Genomic DNA, 22,106 nt, shown 5'->3' on the forward strand with positions numbered 1-22,106 from the left:
GCAACTCTGTTTATCAAGTAAAGAAAGGTCAAATAGCAACTCTGCTTATTAAGTAAAGTAAGGTCAAATGGCAACTCTGCTTATTAAAAGTAAAGTACGGTCAAATAGCAACTCTGCTTATTAAGTAAAGTAAGGTCAACAAGCAACTCTGCTTATTAAGTAAAGTTAAGGTCAAATGGCAACTCTACTTATTAAGTAAAGTAAGGTTATTCAGCAACTCTGCTTATTAAGGAAAGTAAGGTCAAATGGCAACTCTACTTATTTAGTTAATAAGGTTAAATGGCAACTCTGCTTATTAAGTAAAGTTAGGTCAAATGGTAGCCCTGCTTATTAAGTAAAGTAAGGTAAAATAGCAACTTTGCTTATCAAGTAAGGTCAAATAGCAACTTGGCTTATTAAGTAAAGTAAGGTCAAATGGCAACTTTGCTTTTTAAGTAAAGTAAGATCAAATGGCAACTTTGCTTATTAAGTAAGGTCAAATGGCAACTTTGGTTATGAAGTATAAAGTAAGATCAAATGGCAACTCTGCTTAGTAAGTAAAGTAAGACCAAATGGCAACTTTGCTTATTATTAAGTAAGAAGGTCAAACTGCAACTCTGTTTATTATTTAAGTACAGTAAGCAGGTCATATTTCAACTTTTCTTATTAAGTAAGAAGGTCAAATGACAACTCTGTAAGGTCATAGGGCAACTTTGCTTATTAAGATAGGTAAGAAGGTCAATTGGAAACCCTCAATGCAGCTTATGCAGTAAGGTAAGCAGGTCATATTTCAACTTTTCTTATTAAGTAAGGTCATATTGGAACTCTGTTGAAAAAGTGTCTGCACATTCTTTCAGTAAGCAAGATCTCTTACTTACTGTGAGATTTTGTGAGATTTTACTCCAGGTTTCTTTGAGAACTTCAGATTTGTTTTACTTATAGATCTTTGTTGATATGGATGACAGCATGATGTGTGGCATCAATAAATAAAGAATACAAATGACTTCTATCTCCCTTAATAAGTAACTTAATAAGTTCGAACAATTCAAACTCAGTTCTTACAGGATATGTTACTGCTAAATGGATTTGGAGAAATAAAAATAACATACAACAATCTTTCTTGCACTTATTTAGAACATTTACCTTAAATCTCAAGAAAATAACTTGAAATTATCAAAACGCACCCTGATTTCTTGATAAAATATGATTTGAATATGTTGTATTTGCATTTTATGCATACAAAATAACCATATTTTTTCTAATGACTTTAGCACAATTTTCGATTAAGTTAATGTAAATTACAAATCTTCTTCATGAAAATTGTTGTTAAACATCTTTTAAGTCCTCTCAAGCGTTATTTCGATACCTGTAAAGGAACTTTTTTCATGATTTTACCAGAAATAATTGCTTATCATACGGTTTTAGTAGCAGAAATTAGGTGCAAACCTGTGGAATACTTTCACCGAAATACAACTGGGACAATTCAATTTTCTCACTGATTAACTTCATAAAATGACTGCTTTTGCAAATCGAGTACGCTGCCCTGATATATCCCCAGGCTAACATATTCTGACAATTATTTTTTCTTATCCCATAACATCAAAGCTTGATGTTATTTTTTTCTGCAAAACATTAAGTAAGTTGTAAAATTATAGATCCATCATATGCTTCCAGTATTTACATTTAACATGATGGCTTTGTCAGAATAAGACCAAAAGAAATCCACTCTTACATGTTTATTATTACTTAGTCCTCCCACCACATTTACAAAAAAAACAGACTTTTTTCTCGAATAACAAGACATTGTGCTCAGGAAATAGAAAACGTACCATATTTACGATACTGAAAGCCAACATATAATTAAGCACACCTTCATATTTATGTTCTAACTGCTATTTAAATACAAATTGCAGGTTTAGATTTTAAATAAATATTCACAAAACATACCTCAGAGAAACACTAATGAAGAAGTTATGTCACAAAGAAACATATCTATCAAAGCTGATTTCAAGGTAAGATAACTAACCCTTATCCTGTTAAATTTCTATAATGAACTTGTCCATCTTTCAATCTGGACAGTACCATAAGGGTGCTTACCAAAAAGATACTGACTGAATGGCGAACAGTGCAGATCTTGATCAGACTGCACTGATGTGCAGGCTGATCATGATCTACAATGGTTGCAAAGGCAGAATCAGTCGTGCAGCATAATAAGGGCTAAACGATTCTTTAATGAAAGTCCACCTTACCTTAGTTTTATTTTGTTTTCAATACTGAATACTATGGAAAAATTTGTATCTTCACTTTTCCTCTTTTGCTTTATACACATCCCAAATGTCTGAGGGAGAAGGGAGGATATTCTAAGTTCCTAAACACAAGTAATTAAGTTTTTGTTTTGGATGAAGCACAACAGCTAAAATATCTGTTTCAATGTCTAATGTCAGAACTGAAAACATACAACATAATTAATCTTTGCTATGAAATAACTTTGAAACACATTTAATTATCTCTTTGAATTCTGATAATTATAAGAATTGTAAGCAAACAAATATTTTGCCTGGCAAACTTCAGCTAACAGCATACTAATTATTCCTTTGCTTCAGAGATTCAAGGTCTTTTCATACTAAAAATGTACAACTGTGATTGACTGAGTAACCTCCATTCATTATTTCAGTCAGCATCATTACTGTAAGAATTCATATTATTGCAAGTTATTTGCAAAATGTATCTGTATATTATCCCGTACCCTGCTAAGTTTCTAAAATGGACTGGTCCATCATTCATTTTGTAGTTCCATTTATTATTTAAAGGGGTGTTCACTGAAAATTTACGGACTGAAGAGCGAACAGTGCAGACCATGATCAGCCGGCATTTACGTGCAAGCGCAGGCTGATCTTGGTCTGCACTGGTCGCAAAGGAAGTCACTTGCCACCAGCAGGCTAAAGGTTCTACATGTCCTGGAGCAAGACTTAGGACAATTATTTATATATATAGGTAGTACTGTAAAATGTTGAAACCTTTTCACCAATTTCATTCTTTTTGCTTGAAACTATATGAAATATTACCAGTACAAACTGTCATAGCAGCCTGATGTCCTGGGAGACAAAATGGGGTGTCTATATTGTAGGTTGTCTTTCCTAAAATACACTACAAAAATGAAATTTTCTCTATTTGGACCAGCTTGACTGTATCTCATTTTGTAATACGAATAAATTGGCTCTTTTGCTAGTAATTTCTGGGATCCGAGTTATGTGCATCTAAGAACAAAGCATGGAAGACAAACTTTTTGCTCATTAATCTCCATTAAATACAGCAAAAGTCTCAAAATTGAATTGCTTCTGCCTGATTTTTTTTAATAACATACGGCATTCATACCTGAAAAATGTAAAAACTCCTTTTAAAATTTTTAAAAAGAAGTGCAGTTGTACCTTTAAAGAATACCTTGACAAAAAGAACTTGCTACAGGAGAAAATAGTGAAAGAATAATTACAATTAAGCACCATCTTGTGGAAAACATCATTTTTCCTGTCAGGATAAAAAATATGGCTGATCTATTCACATTTTTGTTAGACACTGTTTTGCACTTTCACTTATGTAGCTCAGGGTTGGAATATTCTCAACATTTTTACAGGTTCCGCGCGTACCTCCCTCTGCAAGAGAATTTAGGTAAATAGATCTAGTTACGTCAGTGCTCCAGCAATCTATAAAATACAAAAGAAAAGACAGAAATGTCCTCAAAATCAGATGGGAGCAGGTTCAGAGGCTTTAAAGTGCAACAAGAGATCACAGAGTGATCTTGGCGCCCACCAATGTGCCATTTTTGAGTGTTCCAAATTTCAAGACTTACTGACTAGCTCAAGGTCAAATTTCATTTCCGTACACAACACAAATCTATGCAAGTGGTCCAAATTTGAAGGCTGTAGCTTGAGAAATGTAAAAGTAGGTCACTAGGTCAAAATCAAGGTCAAATTTTACTTTGGAATACAAACTATGCATGTGGTCCAAATTTGAAGCCTGTACCTTCAAAAATGTGAAAGTAGGTTACTAGGTCAATGTAAAGGTCAAAGTTTGTTTCGGTACACAAAACTATGCATGTGGTCCAAATCTGAAGGCTGTAGCTTGAGAAATGTAAAAGTAGGTCACTAGGTTAAAATCAAGGTCAAATTTTATTTCGGAATACAAAACTATGCATGTGGTCCAAATTTGAAGCCTGTACCTTAAAAATGTGAAAGTAGGTCACTAGGTCAATGTATAGGTCAAAGGTCATTTCAGTACACAAAACTATGCAAGTGGTCCAAATTTGAAGGCTGTAGCTTGAGAAATGTAAAAGTAGGTCACTAGGTCAAAATCAAGGTCAAATTTTATTTCAGAATACAGAACTATGCATGTGGTCCAAATTTGAAGCCTGTACCTTCAAAAATGTGAAAGTAGGTCACTAGGTCAATGTCAAGGTCAAAGTTTTTTTCGGTACACAAAACTATGCATGTAGTCCAAATTTGAAGGCTGTAGCTTGAGAAATGTGAAAGTAGGTCACTAGGTCAAAATCAATGTCAAATTTCATTTTGAAACAGGAAACTATGCATATGGTCCAAATTTGATGCCTGTACCTTCAAAAATGTGAAAGTAGGTCACTAGGTCAAATAAAGGTCAAAGTTTTTTCCAGTGCACAAAATTATGCATGTGGTCCAAATTTGAAGGCTGTAGCTACAGAAATGTGAAAGTAGGTCACTAGGTCAAAATCAAGGTCAACTCATGTCAAGGTTCATCTTGCCACTCAAAAATATACATGTGGTCCAAGTTTGAATGTTGTAGTTACTGACAAGAACATTTTAAAAGCTTTTCCCTATATAAGTCTATATGAACCATGTGACCCCCGGGGCGGGGCCATATTTAACCCTAGGAGGATAATTTGAACAAACTTGGTAGAGAACCACTAGATGATGCTACATTACAAGTATCAAAGCCCTAGGCTTTGTGGTTTGGACAAGAAGATTTTCAAAGTTTTTCCCTATATAAGTCTATGTAAACCATATGACCCCCAGGGCGGGGCCATATTTGACCCTAGGGGTATAATTTGAACAATCTTAGTTGAAGACCACTAGATGATGTCACATACAAAAAATCAAAGCCCTAGGCCCTGTGGTTTTGGACAAGAGGTTATTCAAAGTTTTTCCCTATATAAGTCTATATAAACCATGTGACCCCCAGGGCGGGGCCATATTTGACCCCAGAAAAATAATTTGAATCATCTTGGTAGAGGACCACTAGATGATGCTTCATACCAAATATCAAAGCCCTACGCTCTGTGGTTTTGGACAAGAAGGTTTTCAAAGTTTTTCCCTATATAAATCTATATAAATTATAGAAATAAACAAAGGGCCATAACTCACTCATAAATTGTTGAACCAGTCTGTTTTTCAGGGGGACACAACTAGGGTACCAATACATCATTCTGACAAAGTTTGGTCAAAATCCCCCCAGTAGTTTCTGAGGAGATGCGATAACGAGAAATTGTTAACGGACGGACGGACGGACGGACGGAATGACGGATGGACGGACCACGGACGCAGAGTGATTTTAATAGCCCACCATCATCATGATGGTGGGCTAAAAACGTCAGCAGCTATTAACACCATTAAATTAAGGTAGTTCAGACTCTTGATACCAACCAATATTTGTGTGATTACAAATTTTGTACTATTCTGGAATTCTTCAGTCTAAAATAGCACATATAGAAGTCTGTAACTGCAAGAGAAGGCTGAAATCCCACAAAAAGAATACAAAAATCCCATACAACGAATACAAAATCTCATATGAAAAATTCAAAATCCCCTACAAAGAATAAGAAATCCCATACAAAGAATACAAAATCCCCTACAATAATACAAAAATCCCATACAAAGAATACAAAATCCCCTACAATAATACATAATCCCATACAAAGAATACAAAATCTCATAAGAAAAATTAAAAATCCCCTACCAAGAATACAAAATCCCCTATAAAAAATACAAAATCCCCTACAAAGCTTAAAAAGAAATTGTCAATGATCATTACTGATCCACTGGTTTGCCTGTTGGGTAATTGTAAGAACATAATTTTATATCTAACAAATATTTTGACAAAATGTGTTGTAACTCCTCTGCTGTAAGTATACAAAGGTTAAATAGGATAAATGGAAATCATCCAAGAACTATTTGTCTGTTCCATAATGTTTGCTATAACTTCTATTTCGACCTCCACATCTACAATAAGACTACAATTATGGCTAAGGATTGCTGTAAATGTTTAGATGACCAAGGTGTCTCTCATCAGAGTAATGAGAGAAACAAATTGAGTGGATTTGTGAACACATCAACAAGTAATTTGCCAACATTTCAACACATGGTCATAATTAGCGGCATCCTCAACATATCAGAATGGGTCAAGGCTGTCATGCTTATTATTATGATTCCATGCCAAAATACCAAGGCAAGCAAGTTATGAAGGCAATCAATGATATACCATGTTTCTCCTGCAAGACAATGCAGGCAAGTCTGACCCATACCTGCATGTCTTGATCTATTCAGTATGGGGCACTTTTTGTCAAGAAAACCTTTTCACTGCCGATAATCTGACTACTGCTTTGGTTTGGAATGATTTTTCGATTTTTCTATACACCTGTTGTCTTAAGGGCCTATTACCCTTTAAATATCAATTAACTGATATATTTGAAAGAGCAATTTATCAATTTTATTCAAGGAGTTTAAAAAATCCAATGTGGAATAAAGATACTAATGTAGTATTTTTTCTATCACATCATGCAATGTTAGCTTTTCTTGTTGAAAAAATGAAAATTTCTTCTTTCTATGCCTATCATACACAAAGTAAACTCAACTAACACCAAATAGCACATAACATAATGGCTTTATTTCACTCCCAAAAAACATCTTACATTGATGAAGTAAATATGACATTGCTTCTTGCAGCGAATCACGATTATCTGTACACCTCCTTTCCACCTGATGTTCCCATAAATAGTATTATAAATGCTGCTTTTATATCTACATGTAAAATATCTTGTAAAATTGGCAACTTCCTCAACAATATTCTTCCATTTCTCTTTAAATTGTAACCATTACAAATGGAGATTTATCACAAAGGGAAGTAAGTGTTTATTCCCTATCACCCTAAATAATCATTACTTGAAAGAAATAAACCTCCATTTGTCTGAGGGTTTAATTAAGGATTGTTCCATCTAGACAATATATCTTAGGAAATTACTGACCACCATGGGGATTAAGAATTATTGCAAGATTTTCTAGTCTGGGAGGTATTTTATAGGAACTATTTTCAATTAAACTAGAAGACATTGCGGCGGTTGGTGTGCAACCTATAGTACAACATCCATAAAAAGAACACTGTGAGGGCGACTGTACTTTGTAGCTACTTTAGGTTGTATGGCGACTAAATTGCCAGCTTTCCATGGTTTAGGAAGACCCTAGGTGGTCCTTCAGGCATTGTTTCAGACATGGACAGGCACCTGGGTAGAACTCCTGACCTTCTGTAAGCCAGCTGGATGGTTTCCTCACATGAATAATTCTATCATTCCAAGCGAGGTTTTGAACAAGCATCAGTGAGTGGAAAGTGATTTGAAGGTTGCTACTCTAACCATTCAGTCACTGAGGACCCATCAGTTGGATTCATTCAGAGACTGGTTTCAAATTCAAAATATTCCAATTTCAACACACCATTTAAGTCACATATATTCAACATGCACTTATAATACCTGAATCTGGTCTTAAATATATAAAGAAAATAAAAAATATGTATATTATTTAACAATTAGAGATAAAGAACAATAATTATTCGAATTTAATGTACATATTGACAAGTTCACATAAATTCTTCCAAAAACCACACAGAAAAGAGATTATTTTTATTCTACCAAGTGCATGCTGGGTAACAGACACTCATTTCAAAGTCTCCCAGGGTTCCACAGTTATATGCAAATGCAGAGATAATATGTTCAAAGAAGTTTCTAAGCAGGGGGTGGGGGTAACAGTTACCCCAGATATGTAGACCATTTGCCCTCTGCTGGTTTCTAGCAACTTTACATAACAGGAGTACAATGTCTTTAATTAGCTGAAACATATGTTAAATGTATATACGAATATCAAATGAAATGCTTAATTATGCTATACATTTCAATAATGAATTGAAGTGTAACTTCTTAAAGAATTTTATCTTGGGAAAAACAAAACAACGTTAACTGCAGTAAATTAATTCTTATTGGAATATTAGGAATTTACAATTCCATTTCAGCATTAACTCAGCAGAAAACATGAATCATGAGACCTAAAATGACTATAGTCAAATCTGTCTGTAAATACCATAATTTGGAAATGCAAAAAGTGGTTTTAGACAGGTATGAAACTCTCACAAGAACATCGAATTAAGTCTCACTAATATCAAGGTAACCAAACAAGATCTTGTTTGTAATTTTACAGAAAAACTTCTTTCAGTTAGTGTGTATGCATTTTCATACTTGTCAATGATATGCGATTTTGCAAGAATTATTATCAGGTCTTATTAGGTCTGGTCTTTATCAGAAGCAGGTCCCAAGTACAGAATTTTTTGGAAGGTAATGTTCTATCCAAAATTCATATGTAGATAAACATGACACATAAACTGAAGAAATATGAACTGAAAAACACACATTAAAACATGTTCTAACAACAAATGACAATACAGCTAAGCATCACTCTTTAACTGAACGAAACAAAAACATTCTCTTTATTGCCAACTTAGTAGAAGAAAAGAATTCCCATAACATTAAAGAAGTCGGTAACCCTAAAGTTAATCCCCCAAACATATGATGATATTTTCTTTTATGTATGAGAAAGGGGGTGTTTGATCTGTAGGTATGAAGGAAATCTTAATACAAAATTCTAACACTAAGCACAGACCATAGAAACAAGAGTGAACACAAACTGAAATCCTGGCATACTTTGAGCTACTTGATGTCATTTTTCTACCTAACTCAATTTCCTTATCCCCATTCTGTCCTATACAGTTAATTTTCATTTACTGAATTCTCATCTTTATGAAGCTATTTATATATTGAAAATTCAACATTAAACAAATCTCCAAAAATTCAAAAGAATTCAGACTTCATTTTTCAAAATATTACAAATGACTTAATTATTATGAAGGGAGTTAATCAGTGTAGACATCTGAAGTTAACAAAGGTAACCAATATTGCTAAGGGAGCTAATCAGTGTAAGCATCTGAAAGTTATCCATTCCCAACACTGTTTTTATCTAGATTAATGAACAGACAGATACAGATGGCTTATCTTACAGCATCTAGATGGAACACATCATAACTGTCACATCATCTCCACAACTGGTGTTAACAGAATGCTGTATAAATTCATGGCAATTTGTTATTCATTATTTGCAAAAAAAAAACAACTGAAAAAAATGTTTACAGTACTGATTTCTACAAAAATGTTCTGAATTTTCAGACATCTCTGAGATGCTTACTGAAATAAACAGTAAAATCCTGTATATTCTTGTCCCTGAACAGGTATAATATTACAATCAAACTCCAATATCTGTGTTTTTCTTAAAAGATTTAAGAATAATAACTTTCGAGAAAACGAAAAAAATCTTTAGTATACTTTTAATACCCTCCAATGAGTTCTCTAAAACATATTATCATATACCACACAAAGGCACAATGCCATAATTTATCACCTGAATGGTCTGAAATAGTGATATAACACAAAAATGAATATAAAAACCAATAAGAATTAGCCAAAATCTTCACACAGAAAAAGAATCTCTTCCATTTTGACATAAAACATAATTTATCATAATGTACCCATCAATAGCTATTAAGTTACTTAGAGAAACAAACAGAAAAAAGATGTCAAAATGTGTTACCAATTGTCTTAAACACACATCATTGTCACATAGCACTAAAATATCACTACCAGATTCTTTGCTGGCAGGAACTTATCATACTTACGGCAGTATGGGTGACTTCAAAGGAATTTTATTTGAAAATTTGTATTACATCAGTGGCAGACATGATTTTAGTGGTTAACTTTCAAAATTTGCATTGAACATTTAGTTGGTCCTTTAGCAACAATTCCTGGGTAAGCAGGGCGGCACAAAATTATTGCTACAGGAATAATGATTTTGTCACAAAAGAAGGGGCTGCACATTCATTCTTAAATCAAATGATCAAATGAGCCATGCCATGGGAAAACCAACATAGTGGGTGTGCGCCCAGCATGGATCCAGACCAGCCTGCGCATCCGCGCAGTCTGGTCAGGCTCCATGCTGTTCGCTTTTAAAGCCTATTGGAATTGGAGAAACTGTTAGCGAACAGCATGGATCCTGACCAGACTGCGCGGATGCGCAGGCTGGTCTGGATCCATGCTGGTCGCAAACCCACTATGTTGGTTTTCTCATGGCACGGCTCAAATATATTTCTGGACTGGAGCTCTTATGAACTTATCTAATGACTAAAAAAGAAGTGCTGCTGATCAACGGACATCCAGACATATAGTACTGACTGCAAAACTGAAACAACCCTTACGTACATTTTGCAAATATAATACTGCCGCACCATGGAGTCCTTTCACAGATGAATACAACATGGTTAAACATTCAAACAGGAAATAGTCAACAATATAATTATGTGTCTGCACTATGGGTTAGAAATCATTAGCAGCTGCAGACTTGGAAGTAACATCACCAGAGGGCAAAAGTTCCATCACAACCTTCCAGGAAAAATGTCTTGCGGCCTGTACCTTTGTAGTATGACGTGCACAGCAAGCAGCTGCCAGCAACATGTGATGGAAACTCCTGCACTGAAAATGTTTTTCTTTTGAGGCTGTGACAATACTGTCACTAAGGAAGAGCTAAAGGAAATAATTTACAATGTATCATTACTTTACAATATCAACAGTTGTAAATTAGAGAAAATCCAGCTAGATATATTACATTTATTTGACTTCCATCACTGTCTCATGTGAGGAAGTTGTTATTCCAATTTAAGCAGAACTTCTGCTTTCCACCTCTAACTTGCCATTCAACTTAGGAAGAACTTCCGTCCTCCACCTCTTACTCCATTTGGAAAATTGCAGTTCATTTATTAATGACTTTCCTCCTATGCCTTGAACTCATATGGAGAAGTTGCAATTCACTAAATGGGAAGAACTTTTGTTCGTTGTTCAAACTAAGAAAACATTTGTTCTCCCCCTTAAACTTATGTGGGGAAGTTTCCACTGTCTAAGAACTATCTTCCTCTGCCTTCAACTCACTGTGAGTCTTCAAACTGCTAATGACTAAAAGCTTAGAAACCTCAAACTAATGTGGAAAAGATGTCATTGATTTAAAAGAACTTCTGTTCTCTACCTTGAAGTAACACTGAGAAGCTGCTACTGAGTTAAGAAGAACTTCTGTTCTCAATCTCAAACGCATGTGGAGAAGTTGCAATTTTCTTTAAGGAAGAACATTGTCCTCTTCTCTGACTTACGTGGGAAAAAGAACTTTTGTCCTCCTTATTAAATGTCTCTATGAAGAAGTTATCAATGGCAAAAACAATCAGAGGAATGGCTATCTGAAATCTTTAACTGAAATACTGCTGGAAATTATATTTCAGAAAAATACAAACACATTTCTTCTTTCCATCTTGAAGAGTGTGAATGAATGGCAATTATTAATATACTTTTTGTTATCTTTTCTCTCTCTACCAAATCAGGTGAAAATCTACTAAAATATTTGCTTAAGCTTACTTCGACTTGTATAATTTGTAAAATAGTTAATTTTTCGTAATGAAAAATGTTCTTTAATCATTATGGTTCTGAAAGACCAATACTAATCTTCATCTATGTCCAAATGCTAACCTGCTTTCAATCTGCATCTGTGACCTCAGATCTGTGTGCCGAGAAGAGCCTGAGAAACCAAAGATCTATTCGGTTAAGCCTAAAATTGTTGTCCAGATTCCTCAGAAGTTTCACATGGTGTGGTCAATCATACTTCTCTGGTATGTTGTTTCCCCTCATAAAAACAGACATCACAGAGAGGTAAGTGACACCTTGACTTCTACAGAAGAGAAGAGCCTAACATGTATTTGTCATGACAACAAACATGATGCTTTTCTTCTCAATACAGAAACATAATGTCTGCAAACCCAAATTTTCCTGCAAGTTAACTTTCTCTGGCAGGAAGTTCAATGCATTATGCATCTTCAATGTCATATAGAAATAAGGTATTCCAAAGGATTACTGGAATTGGCAGTCAAGACATTAAATATAAAGTCTGAAGGCCAGTCTTGAATTGGTTAATTTTGAACTTGATATAAAAACTGACCAATGGAAACTTTTGCATTCTGTGACTGGTTACAAATATAATAACTTTACAGCCAGGCTCAGATGTGATACATGAATAATCAAAGAAAGTGAAAATTGCATGTTTTTAGCAGGCTAATTAATTACCCTGTAACACCGCCTTCCTGTACGAAGCACAGACCTGTTGAACAAAATTTTAGTTGAAAAGGGGCCATGACTCCAGACAAAATTTCTCCTATAAAATTTGATGGATTGTGTCCAAAATCAAATTCGACCTGTATTATATGATCACACACTTGTGTATTACAAATGAATTCAATCCATTCATCCTTTCAAAATTTATCAATCGAACATCAACAATTTGCAAATTTAAAGGCAGAAAAGGGGCATAATGCTGCCCAAAATTGGAAGATCATAACTAAAATTGGATCTAGCCTGAAATGAACTCAATCCTCCTAAACTTTGTTTACAGTGGTATAAAAATACTGTAAGTAACATATCTTTCACAGTACTTTTGTAGATTTAAAGCTGTAACTAGTGGTGCTTTTGAGAAAAGCGCATGTCTCCCACAACTGCCTAATCATCTGAATAGTAAGTCAGTCTTTGTATACTTTTTGTGGTCTACTGGTATTCACATGTTGGAGTAACCGGTCTACAATGCTGTATCGGCAGTGTTGGTAATTATGTTCAAAAGTGCCTGGGCTGATTTAGCTAGTTATCGAACTTGGCCAAGGACTTATGGTCAAACACATTTTATTCAAGTTTGGTGAAGATCGGATGAGAAATGTTCGACATAGAGTGCGGACAAGATTTGTGACAGACAGACAGACACACACACACACACAGACAGACACACACACAGACAGGAGTAAATCAATATGTCTCCCACACCACTGTGTTGTGGGAGACATAGTAAAAATATTCCTGCCTATAAATAATTAGCAAGAAGATATAAGTCTACAACATAATTCCTGATAAAAATTGAGCATTAAACAAAAAAGTTCAAAACAATTACATTATCATTCACACAAATTATTACAACTTCTAGTAAATTAAGACACACACAGTATTGATAATGTGGAAATTGCCAAAATTTTTCACAGGTAATATAAGAGAGAGAAAAAACGAAGAAGACGGCTCAGTGCAAATGAATTTATATTCATCTGGCTTTTTCAAATCCCACGGTAATCCCAAGAATCTCTGCAATTCTATTGGATGTCATTCTACGTAGTCAAATTTGCTCTTAACATAAACAATAACAGTCTTTCTTACGAGCAAGAACATATGGTTTCAGTTGGTAACGTTGGTACGCCAGTCTTAAAATACATTTCTACATGGCGTCCCAATCGACACACTACAGACAGAACATGTCTTGCAGCAATTTTACCTTTGTCATGATATTACTCTTGATTGCAATATATCTAAGATCATAATTAAGTATTTCTTTGTAAAAATGGCAATAAACTGGGTTAATTATTTATCTTCGTGCTCAAAAATGATAGTGCCGACTGACATACTGGCATGTATTTTGTCTAATAATCATTTATAATGCCTCTTTCACTTCTTGGGTTTATCTTTTGCAGGATCAGCAACAAGAGAGATTTTTCAAGACACCACTTAAACTTGATCTGGTAAAACCATTTTCTTAAAAGCCATAAAACATCTCTCAAGAATTAATAACATTAAAAGAGAAATACTAAACAAAAAGCGCATACATACAACTTAAAAAATTTAAGTAACAGCAATACCAAAAAACATGAAAATTAATATACAAAGATAAGGTGTATTATGAATGGCTAGTTAAAAAAAGTATATGCTCTTATATGATTGGCTTGTATGAAATTCTAACAGAGGACACTGTAAATAGTAGTCTACAAGGTGACTATATGGAGAAAACAGAACACAACTCAACATGAATATTTAATTTATTCCTCTCTAAGTAAGCATTTTCTCACAGTTCAATATTATTTGTGATTCTTACCGCATTTTACAATGACACATCTGGTGAAGCTTGTCAATTTACTTTGCAATGGTTTTAATATATAGACTCACTATCTCTAGACAATAATACCAAATCTTTCCTGCAATCTGCTTCCACTTGGTGCATAAATTAACCCTTAATAAAATTACCAAGTGCAGACATATTAAAGTTCAGATATCATTCCGAGATGATGGCAACATTACAACTGCACATCCCAAAGGTTTGTTGTGAGTGGTTCAAGTAGTTCAAGCCATGTCATGATCTTTCCTTATCAGAACTTGTGAAAAAGAAACCTCTGTAACTTAAGCCAATATAAACAAATATTTTCACTCTGAACATTAATCAATATGAAGTGATTAATCAATCTGTAACTTACCTGATGTTGTCTTGTGTAAAGTTGCTTTAGCAAGTTGTCACTACCAGGAATTATGGGGCTGGATGTTCAGTTGGATGGTAGGGAAAGGTCAATGCTTTATACTGCACCCCTGCCTGGCCATCTACAAGAACTCTGTGCTGCTCCTTAGAAATCACACTGAAATATATAAACAGACAAAATTAGCAATTTAGGAACTACAACAGTATCACTAACTCACTAACAGCAGGTAATCTGCAACATCATCCCTAACAGTAAGTAATCTGCAACATCATCGCTAACAGTAAGTAATCTGCAACACCATCGCTAACAGCAGGTAATCTGCAACATCATCGCTAACAGTAAGTAATCTGCAACACCATTGCTAACAGTAAGTAATCTGCAACTTCATCGCTAACAGTAAGTAATCTGCAACACCATTGCTAACAGCAGGTAATCTGCAACTTCATTGCTAACAGTAAGTAATCTGCAACACCATCGCTAACAGTAGGTAATCTGCAACACCATCGCTAACAGTAAGTAATCTGCAACACCATCGCTAACAGCAGGTAATCTGCAACACCATCGCTAACAGAAGGTAATCTGCAACACCATCGCTAACAGTAGGTAATCTGCAACACCATCGCTAACAGCAGGTAATCTGCAACACCATCGCTAACAGTAGGTAATCTGCAACACCATCGCTAACAGTAGGTAATCTGCAACACCATCGCTAACAGTAGGTAATCTGCAACACCATCGCTAACAGTAAGTAATCTGCAACACCATCGCTAACAGTAGGTAATCTGCAACACCATCGCTAACAGTAAGTAATCTGCAACACCATCGCTAACAGCAGGTAATCTGCAACACCATCGCTAACAGCAGGTAATCTGCAACACCATCGCTAACAGCAGGTAATCTGCAACACCATCGCTAACAGCAGGTAATCTGCGACACCATCGCTAACAGCAAGTAATCTGCGACACCATCGCTAACAGTAAGTAATCTGCAACACCATCGCTAACAGTAAGTAATCTGCAACACCATCGCTAACAGTAAGTAATCTGCAACACCATCGCTAACAGTAGGTAATCTGCAACATCATCGCTAACAGTAGGTAATCTGCAACATCATCACCAACAGCAGCTGAAATGTAGCAGGATCTCTCACAGGAACTGAACAGCATCAGCATTTCTAACAGCAGCTGAACTGCAAAATAATAACCTATAGCAGTTGAGCTTCAACAGTATCATGAACAGCAGCTAAAATGCAACTACAGATTTTTAAAATACTGGTTCTTCTAACAGTTTAATGCAAACACAAAATCATGAAAATCTTTGAAAATAATTTTCTAATTATGCTTTCATGTTTTTTCGTTACTCTACAATAACTAATCATAATCATAAATATATCCACCTTTTGCAACAAACACAACTTTAATGTCACACGACTTTAGTAATACACGACTATAATGTTGCGATATTAGCGCTGATAAGATAATAATTTTATGCAGTTGCATGTCTATCCCTACACCATCTTGACAATGCCGACCATATTGTGGCACTGAGAATTTCTTTACTGACAGAATAAAAGCCAAAAGCATTCATATGAGATCCATAAAAATCCCAGCATTATTACTGAGAAATGTCATTAATTGTCGCTTTATTTTTCACAATTTTTTTCTCTTCTCCTTGGAGTGTGTGTAAGTCTTCATTATTTTTGGTACTGTTATCAATTACAACTCAGAGAACCAGGGGATATTTTGATTTTATGGCTTTAATGAATCATTTTTTTCTTTTTTAAATTAAGGTGATAATTTACTGGATCAATAATAAATATGCTCCTTATATTAATTAATGAAGATTTATAGCAAAATAATTGGAAGAGACTCTTTATTCAACAAGAGGACCATGATGGTCCTGAATCGCTCACCTCTTCCCACATGACCCAGTTTTGAGTATGACGTCGTTTTTTCTATTATTTGACACAGTGACCTAGTTTTTGAGCTCATGTGACCCAGTTTTGAACTTGACTTAGATATTATCAAGATAAAAATTCTGACCAATTTTCATGAAGATCCATTGAAAAATATGGTCTCTAGAGGTCACAAGGTTTTTCTATTATTTGACCTATTGACCTAGTTTTCGAAGATATGTGATCCTGCTTTGAACTTTACCTAGATATCATCAAGGTGAACATTCTCACTAAATTTCATGAAGATCTCATGAAAAATATGGCCTCTAGAGAGGTCACAAGGTTTTTCTATTTTTATACCTACTGGCCTAGTTTTTGAACGCACGTGACCCAGTTTCGAAAATAACCTAGATATCATCAAGGTAAACATTCAGATCAATTTTCGTGAAGATCCATTGAAAAATATGGCCTTTAGAGAGGTAACAAGGTTTTTCTATAATTTTAGACCTACTGACCTAGTTTGTGACCGCAGTTGACCCAGTTTCAAACTTGACCTAGATATCATCAAGATGAACATTCAGACCAATTTTCATACAGATCCCATGAAAAGTATGGCCTCTAGAGATGTCAAAACGTTTTTTTTATTATTTGACCTACTGACCTAGTTTTTAAAGGCACATGACCCAGTTTCAAACTTGACCTAGATATCATCAAGGTGAACATTCTGACCAATTTTTATGGAGATCCATTCATAAGTATGGCCTCTAGAGAGGTCACAAGGTTTTTCTATTTTTAGACCTACTGACCTAGTTTTTGATCGCACATGACCCTGTTTCGAACCTGACCTAGATATCATCAAGATGAATATTCAGACCAATTTTCATACAGATCCCATGAAAAATATGGCCTTTAGAGAGGCCACAAGGTTTTTCTATTATTTGACCTACTGACCTAGTTTTCGTTGGCACGTGACCCACTTTCGAACTTGACCTAGATATCATCAAGATGAACTTTCAGACCAACTTTCATACAGATCCCATGAAAAATATGGCCTCTAGAGAGGTCACAAGGTTTTTCTATTATTTGACCTATTGACCTAGTTTTTGATGGCACGTGACCCACTTTCGAACTTGACCTAGATATCATCAAGGTGAACATTCTGACCAATTTTTATGAAGATCTCATGAAATATATGGCCTCTAGAGTGGTCACAAGGTTTTTCTATTTTTAGACCTACTGACCTAGTTTTTGACCGCACGTGACCCAGTTTCGAACTTGACCTAGATATCATAAAGATGAACATTTAGACCAACTTTCATACAGATCCCATGAAAAATATGGCCTTTAGAGAGGTCACAAGGTTTTTCTATTATTTGACCTACTGACCTAGTTTTTGATGACACGTGACCCAGTTTCGAACTTGACCTAGATATCATCAAGATGAACATTCAGACTAACTTTCATACAGATCTCATGAAAAATATGGCCTTTAAAGAGGTCACAAGGTTTTTCTATTATTTGACCTACTGACCTAGTTTTTGATGGCACGTGACCCAGTTTCGAACTTGACCTAGATATGATCAAGGTGAACGTTCTGACCAATTTTCATGAAGATCTTGTAAAAAATATAGCCTCTAGAGAGGTCACAAGGTTTTTCTATTTTTAGACCTACTGACCTAGTTTTTGAAGGCACGTGACCCAGTTTCAAACTTGACCTAGATATCATCAAGGTGAACATTCTGACCAATTTTCATGAAGATCTTGTGAAATATATGGCCTCTAGAGAGGTCACAAGGTTTTTCTATTTTTAGACCTACTGACCTAGTTTTTGATGGCACGTAACCCAGTTTCGAACTTGACCTAGATATCATCAAGATCAACATTCTGACCAATTTTCATAAAGATCCCACAAAAAATGTGACCTCTAGAGTGGTCACAAGCAAAAGTTTACGGACGGACGGACTAACGCACGGACGGACGGACGACGGACGACGGACGCTGCGCGATCACAAAAGCTCACCTTGTCACTATGTGACAGGTGAGCTAATAAAAACATAATCAATTAAAAATAATTTTAATATTCTAGAGGGTCATCCAAGGAACAATTCTATCAAATCAATAACAAAATTTACAGTTTGCCCAAGTTGCTCTGCTAATGGAATTGCTCCACTTCGTTCTATTTCACATACAGTTGCCATATCAACTGTATGTATTAAATTAAATGGCGAACTGTAAGACTGTTATAAGTTGAATACAGCATTAACAGGTATTAATTTCTCGCTTCGTTAACGCTCGCTCGAAATTAATATCTTAAAATTACTGTATTCAACTTATAACCTATACTGAACTAGCAATTTAAAAGGGGATGCTATTTGAAGATTTTCTATATTTAGCTCTGTGAATGGACAACAACCAGAGATGGATGCAGTGACACCTTCATCACTGGATGATGACAAAGATCCGAGTCACTTGTGCTCTCAGGTAAACTTAATATGTACAAGAGCTGCCTGATGACAGTGCACTTGACTTTTCTCAGTGCTTGACTCTGAATTAGAGTTTTGCCAGTAAAAACATATTACATATTCATTAACTTTATAATCCCTTCTCTAAATTTCCCGTTTTAAAACTTCTTAAAACTGTTTCCATTCAATCTGATCTTCAATAATTAGTACTTTAGTTAATGCTAATTAAAAATTTAACTAAATTAAAGCTGGAGGCATAAGTGTGATAATTTATTTTAGACAAACAATCCCATCTGATATAACAAAGTAGCTGATATGATTTTATCAATAATGAAATAAAAAGTAGTTCTCTTAAGCTTTATCAAACATTTAAAAACAAGGAATCGTTAAAACCGAATGATGCTCCCGGATGCATGTGCTTGTCCCAATATGGTGAGTAACATAGTAGAAACAAAAGCAAACAAGAGGACCATGATGGTCCTGAATCGCTCACCTATCCCCACATGACCCAGTGTTGAACTGAGTATGACGTCGTTATTTCTATTATTTGACAAAGTGACCTAGTTTTTCAGCACATGTGACATAGATATCATCAAGATAAAAAATTCTGACCAATTTTCATGAAGATCCATTGAAAAATATGGCCTCTAGAGAGGTCACAAGGTTTTTCTATTATTTGACCTAATGACCTAGTTTTTGAAGGCACGTGACCCACTTTTAAACTTGACCTAGATATCATCAAGGTGAACATTCTCACCAATTTTCATGAAGATCTCGTGAAAAATATGGCCTCTAGAGAGGTCGCAAGGTTTTTCTATTTTTCGACCTACTGACCTAGTTTTTGACGGCACATGACCCAGTTACGAACCTGACCTAGATATCATCAAGCTGAACAGTCTCACCAATTTTCATGAAGATCCATAGAGAAATATGGCCTCTAGAGAGGTCACAAGGTTTTTCTATTTTTAGACCTACTGACCTAGTTTTTGACCCCACGTGACCCAGTTTCAAACCTGACCTAGATATTATCAAGATGAACCCTCTGACCAATATTCATGAAGATCTCATGAAAAATATGGCCTCTAGAGAGGTCACAAGGTTTTTCTATTTTTAGATCTACTGACCTAGTTTTTAACCCCACGTGACCCAGTTTCGAACTTGACCTAGATATCATCAAGGTTAACATTCTGACCAATTTTCATGAAGATCCATTGAAAAATATGGCCTCTAGAGAGGTCACAAGGTTTTTCTATTTTTAGACCTACTGACCTAGTTTTTGACCGCACGTGACCCAGTTTCGAACTTGACCTAGATATCATCAAGGTGAACATTCTGACCAATTTTCATGAAGATCCATTGAGAAATATGGCCTCTAGAGAGGTCACAAGGTTTTTCTATTTTTAGACCTACTGACCTAGTTTTTGATCCCACATGACCCAGTATCGAACCTGACCTAGATATCGTCAAGATGAACATTCTGACCAATATTCATGAAGATCTCATGAAAAATATGGCCTCTAGAGAGGTCACAAGGTTTTTCTATTTTTAGATCTACTGACCTAGTTTTTATCCCCACGTGACCCAGTTTCGAACTTGACCTAGATATCATCAAGCTGAACATTCTGACCAATTTTCATGAAGATCCATTGAGAAATATGGCCTCTAGAGAGGTCACAAGGTTTTTCTATTTTTAGACCTAATGACCTAGTTTTTGACCCCACGTGACCCAGTTTCAAACTTGACCTAGATATCATCAAGGTGAACATTCTGACCAATATTCATGAAGATCTCATGAAAAATATGGCCTCTAGAGAGGTCACAAGGTTTTTCTATTTTTAGACCTACTGACCTAGTTTTTGACCCCACATGACCCAGTTTCGAACTTGACCTAGATATCATCAAGGTGAACATTCTGACCAATATTCATGAAGATCTCATGAAAAATATGGCCTCTAGAGAGGTCACAAGGTTTTTCTATTTTTAGACCTACTGACCTAGTTTTTGACCCCACATGACCCAGTTTCGAACTTGACCTAGATATCATCAAGGTGAACATTCTGACCAATTTTCATGAAGATCTTGTGAAATATATGGCCTCTAGAGAGGTCACAAGGTTTTTCTATTTTTAAACCTACTGACCTAGTTTTTGATGGCACGTGACCCAGTTTCGAACTTGACCTAGATATCATCAAGGTGAACATTCTGACCAATTTTCATAAAGATCCCATGAAAAATGTGACCTCTAGAGTGGTCACAAGCAAAAGTTTACGGACGGACGGACGGACGGACGCACGCACGCACGCACGCACGGACGACGGACGACGGACGCCGCGCGATCACAAAAGCTCACCTTGTCACTTTGTGACAGGTGAGCTAAAAATAGTGATAATAAAAAGAAGAAAAATGAATAAAGGGAGATAATTCAAAAACTAGTTTAGGTAGAGTTATGGTTCTTTGTTTGACATGGCACTTTCCGTTAATGGCTGCTATCATTTTGTGAAGTTTCAATGAAATGCCATTGATAGTTTCAAGTAATGTCTGGACAAGCCTTTTTTTGTATAATAAAGGGAGTTAATTCAAATTCTAAGTAAAGTAGAGTTATGGTTCCTTGACACTGCACTTTGTCTCAATGGCCTCTATCATTTTGTGAAGTTTCAATGAAATGTCATTAATACTTTTCAAGTAATGCTCTGGACAAGCCTTATTTTGTATAATAAAGGGAGTTAATTCAAATATCAGGTCAGGTAGAGTTATGATTATTTGACACTGCCTTTTGCCTCATTGGCCTCTATCATTACGTGAAGTTTCAATCAAATGCCATTATTACTTTTCAAGTTATACTCCGGACAAGCCTTATTTTGTATAATAAAGGGAGATAATTCAAAAACTAGGTAAGGCAGAGTTATGATTCTTTGACACTGCACTTTGTCTCAATAACCTCTATCATTATGTGAAGTTTCAATCAAATGCCATTAATACTTTTCAAGTTATACTCCGGACAAAAGTGTGACGGACAGACAGACAGACGGACAAAGCGGCAACTATATGCTCGCCCTTTGGGGAGCATAA

The 22,106-nt window shown here is 35.4% G+C and overlaps 1 protein-coding gene across 10 annotated transcripts in view; it reads right to left on the reverse strand.

Annotated features, from left to right (window-relative positions):
* The window catches only part of LOC123561596 (poly(rC)-binding protein 3-like), a 192,630-nt gene that overhangs the window by 63,226 nt on the left and 107,298 nt on the right, over window positions 1–22,106 (reverse strand). For 9 of the 10 annotated variants that reach the window (XM_045354065.2, XM_045354074.2, XM_045354063.2 and 6 more), the window contains exon 4: window positions 14,683–14,838. The gene's annotated coding sequence lies outside the window, so the exon portion shown is untranslated. Of the gene's footprint in view, window positions 1–14,682; window positions 14,839–16,077; window positions 16,221–22,106 lie in introns of those variants that run through there. The other variant, XM_045354067.2, reaches the window with a different exon arrangement.

This window comes from Mercenaria mercenaria, chromosome 10 (genome assembly GCF_021730395.1).
Source record: "Mercenaria mercenaria strain notata chromosome 10, MADL_Memer_1, whole genome shotgun sequence".
Lineage (NCBI taxonomy): Eukaryota > Metazoa > Mollusca > Bivalvia > Venerida > Veneridae > Mercenaria > Mercenaria mercenaria.